The following is a 5855-nucleotide window of genomic DNA, read 5'->3' on the forward strand; positions in this document are numbered from 1 at the left end:
AATATAGTGACATGGGGATGTGGGGGCGATGGGGGCAATTAATTTAACTCTTTATAGACATGATCGTGACATTTTTATGACTTCAAAGCCCATTAAAATCAGTTAATTTATTGGATTATGCTAATTGTCCCAGAACCCGCATACGTTAATGAGGGGGGAGGGGGGGCCGGGGGCCATTAATATGCTAATTGTCCCAGAACCCATCTTTCCCTACTACTGCCGCATTCCACCAAATTTAACCCTTGACGACGACGCAGAAGAACTTTCCTTCCCAACTATTTCTTGCGGCGAAATATTTAAGGCGAATTCGACCTATGCAAAAAAAGCAAGATCGCAAATTCGCTTTTACGACCGTCGTTGCGCAGTAGTGCCCAAAGTCCTTTATATGTACAAATTTTATGAAATGCAACGAATTCAAAGTTCTATTTCCATTGCCCTACGAAAAAAAATCAGGTGCAGTAACTGCTGCAAATGTGAGGGATAATTCATTTGTTGACAGTTATGTACAACATGACGATGGATTTCACATTCTAAAAGGCCTCCGTTCAGCTCCATCACACTGGGAGGCAGAAAAAAAGAAAGTTATAGCCATGATAAGACAATTTGGGTTGCCTACATTCTTCATAACCCTCTCTGCTGCTAAATCTAAATGGAACGAACTCTTAGTTATTCTATCTATTTTGTTGGATAGCAGAGACATTACTGAGGAAGAGGCAGCAGATCTTTCTAGCGCTGAAAAAGCTAGAATATTTTGAATATTTTCTCATCCATCTTGAAATTTCATATGAGGAGTACAAGTTCGCCATTCGGTCTAGCTTAAAAAAGCTCCAAGTATTTCTTCGTCGCCAATTTTCTGATAGGTTGCTAAATGCTTACAATAGAAATATTTTCGGCTTGCATAGAGCAAAAATGTATATTCAATTCATTCTAGATGCTTACCCCTGTTGTAGTTATATAATTAACTACATAAATAAATCCAACCGTGGCGTGTCGCAACTGCTTCGAGAAGCAATGACAGAAATAAGCCATGGAAGTGTTTCCGTCAAAAGAAAATTGCAGCATTTAGGGAGCAAGTTTATTAACGCTACAGAAATATCTGCCCAAGAAGCTGCATACAACATTTTAGGTTTACACTTGTCTGAGGCTAGTGAAGGGAATGTTTTTATTAACACTTGCCATCCAGATAAAAGGGTCCGGATAGTCCGATCTAATAGAGAATTAGAACAGCTTCCCGCAAATTTAACAGATATTTTTGAGCGAAATTTACTTGATCGATACGTGCAAAGACATGAACAACTAGAATCGTTATGTCTTGCGGAATTTGCGGCTTGGTTCAAATTCTCCAAGCTAAATGCACGGTCAGAACAGTCAAACGAAGAATATGACGAACCAATCGACTTTGATGCAGATGAAGAAAATAACGTTGCTGCACAAAGTTACCAAATGCTGGATGGGACTGGTAGGGTAAAAAGACGTAATCATGCCCTAATTCTTAGGTGGGTTCACTTCAGTTTAAGCTCTTCTCCATCAGATTATTTAAGAGAGCACGTTATGCTCTTTTTCCCATGGAGAAGTGAAGAAACGGAACTCATTGCAAACGACAATCAAAGCACATTTAGAAATAATTTTAAGATTATTAAACGCAATAAAGAGCAGTATGATGTGTTTGACGACATGGAGTTAGAGAGAGTTCTTTAAGATCTGCAAAATGTGGATAGAGAAGAAAACGGCCCCCTTCCCGAAGGGCCAGCCTGTCAATACCTTGATGAAGAGTTCAGAGCTTTGGCAGTCCCCGACGTCGGCCAAAACGTAAATGTACTCCAAGATGAAAATGATTCAAATGGCGAACTTCCTCTTATAAGACTTCCTCCGATAGTATCTGACGATAACCTTTGCTCGCTTACCCGGTCTCTCAACTTTAAGCAACGCCAGTATAACGCCCACGTAATGTATAATGTTGCAGCCAAAAAAACATTTTATGAATATGTTGGTAGAGGGGCCGGAGTGGGAAAAAGCAGATTAATTTCTACAATATTTCAGTCTATAACTTGGCGAGCAAATAAACTTCCTGGGGTAACAGATTCCGCAAAGGCTTTACTTTGTGCTCCTACTGGAAAAGCAGCTTTTGGGATTGGGGGACTAACGCTTCATTCAGTTTTCTCCCTTCCTGTTAATCAAACATCTGGTAATTTAAGACCCTTAAGCAATGACACTTTAAATACAATGCATTGCAAGTTGATTGATATCCAATTAACTATTATAGATGAGATCTCGATGGTCGGATCAAAAATGCTTGGATACTTAGATCAAAGACTTTGTCAAATTTGTAGAAGTCAAGATGTAAGTTTTGGGGGCAAGTCTATAATAGTGTTTGGAGATCTGAAGCAGCTTAGCCCAGTTGGAGATCGTTGGATATTCGCAGAAAATACATCTAATCCCTATAATATTCTGGCAGGAGCTAACCTTTGGAATAACTTTAAGTTTTTCGAGCTAACGGAAATAATGCGGCAACGTGACGACCACGCTTTTGCTTTGGCTTTGAATAATATGTCTGAAGCCAACATGACAAATGCAGATATTGAGCTTTTCAGGACAAGAGTTCTTCCAGTAACCGATGTTCCTGACGATGCAATTCACTTATTCTGTTCTAATGCTGACGTAAACCATTACAACTCCCTAAAACTTGCCCAAATTAGAACTGAAGAATTTGTGTCAACTGCAGTAGATACAGTTAAGTCAACTGATATGTCGAAGTCGAGAATCAACTCTTAGGCATGCCCAAAACATGAAGACCTTTGAAACTCAGGGTCTACCATATATTTTACACCTGAAGACTACTGCAAAATATATGGTTACCGTCAATATTGACACAAATGATGGACTTGTAAATGGGGCAACTGGTCATTTAATGCGAATTGACAACTGTGTGGTTAACGGTTCATTATTAGTTACTGGACTGTGGATTAAGTTTACAGATGCCACTGTCGGTACTATAGCTAGGTCAAAAGTTCGAGGAAATGATCACCCAGACTAGACTCCAATTTATAAAACAGCCCGAGTATTCCAATGCGGAAATTCGGGACATTCTTCTATGGATCGAAAACAATTTCCAGTTGTTCCTGCTGAGGCTATTACCATCCATAAGAGCCAAGGACCAACCTACAGCAAAGTCGCAGTGCATCTTAAAAGAGGCATTAAGCGAGCTTCGTTGTACGTAGGTTGCAGCAGAGCAACTAGTGCATCGGGCCTTTTCCTTTTAGGAGACTTTGTGCCTCCAACTAGATTTGGAGCTACAAATGTCCAAGTAGAACTTGAACGTTTAAGAGGGGAAAAGGCTTTGACTACGCATTATGAATTTTTGGTCAATGAAAATGAGGATATCTCTTTATATTACCACAACGTGGAATCTCTTCGCGCTCATCGCGAAGATGTTGCCAACGACAACATTATTTGTTCTGCCAACTTTTTATGTTTTGTTGAAACCTGGACTCTTCCACAAGAAGAGTACACTTTAAGGGACTTCGACATTATAAGAAGAATAGATTGCAATCGCTTGAATGGTATTGGGAAGAACGGAATACTTATTTATGCTAAACAAAACATTTCGTAAAATGTATTATTTCTGTTTGAGACAAAGAAGTCCACAAACACAAGGGCAACGTATCAATCGATTGCATTTAAATATCTTGACACGTCATTTATAATTGTTTATAGGAGTCCCGGATTTCCTATTGGAAGATTTCGAAATGAAATTAAAGCTGATGTGGAAAATGTGCGTAGAATGGATAATACTAAAGTAGTAAGATTAGGAGATTAATATTTGCAGATCCACAGGGACTGATATTCTATTCTTTTCAATCAATCATTCTCCCACAACAAAACAAATAACACAAATTGATTGGATATTTTCAGATTCTCGAATTCCACAAGCTCTTGCCATTACTTATGAGACACCATATAGCCACCACGATGGAATTTTTTTTTAGTATAGCTTGTAGTAGGTAATATAATTAAATATATAAATTGTAAAAATTGTAGTAGGTTAGAAAAAATAATTAATTGTATATAGCATATTGTATATATGTATTTTTATGGTATTATTAATTTATTTATTTCTATCTATCAACGTAGTTTTCAAAATTGTATATATATATATATAAATGATAATATTTTCCCCCTCGTGGATTGTGACCTTGACGTGGTGTGGGGGCTGAGTACGTGAAATTGTTTTCATATCACTGAAGCTAGCAACAATCCTTAACATGTAACATAGTGTTCGTAACATTGATTATTTCTTATAACTGCAAGGGTATTCAAACTTCGGCTTGCCGAAGTTCACTTCCTTTCTCGATTAAAATACAAGAACCCAATTTGTCGTAAGATAAGCTCTAAAAAGTCAATTACGATTAAGTCGATTAGGCAAAGGTTACCTATAACACAAGGAAATCGATAGGTATTAATGATAACATTACATTTCAGTTAAAATTTTTATTCTAGCATCAAAACTGTAGGAACCACAGTTTTGGGCGGCTTGTGGGCGTTAGAGTGGGCGTGGCACTCTACTGAAACAAACTTGCGCTGCGTAAGAAGCTCAGGAATCTGCGCGCCAAATCTCAATAGCCTAGCTCCCATAGTTTCCGAGATCTCAGCGTTCATCCGGACAGACAGACGGACATGGCTAGATCGACTCGGCTAGTGATCCTGATCAAGAATATAAATACTTTATGGGGTCGGAAAAGCTTCCTTCTAGCTTTTTACATACTTTCCGACGAATCTAGTATACCCTTTTACTCTACGAGTAACGGGTATAAAAAGATATTCCAACCGGTCTCATCAATAACACTACACGATTAAAATAACAAGTCATTTTTTAAATAAATACAATATATAAAATGCTTATCAATTGTTAATGTAAATGACAATAAATGAAAATAAATAGCACTGTATCAGCCATATTAGTAAAATTATTCGAATTGGTTGAGAGTAAAGCAATGGCCATCTTCAAAATGAAACAGCTCAGTGACGCATCTCTGCAAGCGAAAGGACAATAATACTGTCGCCTATCGTCCAGGAGTCACTTCTTAGTAGTTTCTGGAAGAAAGAAAAACTATAGAACACATTTTACAAAAACAAAAACGGTCGTGATCGAGAAGGAGTAACTTCTCATAATAACACCAATGAAGACAAAAAACCTGATGTGATCAAACAGCATTCCAAAAAAATGTTTTAAGTGTGGTGATCCTTCGCATTTTGTCAGGGAGTGTAAATAGCACGTTATATGCTACAGATGCGAAAAGCTTGGCCACTAGGCATCGAATTGTCCAGGCAATATGATAGTTAAAAAGAAGGAGGAAAAAAGTGCCAGCTCCATGACGAACCAAATGTATATTTAAGGAAATTTTCTGTAATGGAGTTAGATTTTCAACGCTTGTTTGAACTTAAACTTTCACGTTATCAGCAGAAATGATATCAAGTACTCAGCAGTCATCGGGAATAGCGTCCTGAAGCTGGTGGACTTGATATTCCCAGAGAAGTCGGTAACATTTCAACAAAAAGGGAACCATAACATCCTGGAATATTTTGCCGGAGAGAAAACAGTCGGGTCCGAGTTACAGATATTCCAGGAATACCCTCATATGTGTCTTTTTGTTGAAGGTGAGGTCTATTAGTGTCAATAATGGGGATGTCTGATTTCAAATTATCTAAGATTTCTACTTTTGAGAGATGAGTTGGAATATTGAAAATAATGCCTGCCTTGTTAATGAAGTGTTTAAAGATGTTCGGGATGTAGCCTTCACCTGTTAGATCTTTATTGTTTGCCAACACATTCGTCCTATCCACCGAACTACACGTGA

Source organism: Drosophila suzukii, chromosome 3 (genome assembly GCF_043229965.1).
Source record: "Drosophila suzukii chromosome 3, CBGP_Dsuzu_IsoJpt1.0, whole genome shotgun sequence".
Taxonomy (NCBI): domain Eukaryota; kingdom Metazoa; phylum Arthropoda; class Insecta; order Diptera; family Drosophilidae; genus Drosophila; species Drosophila suzukii.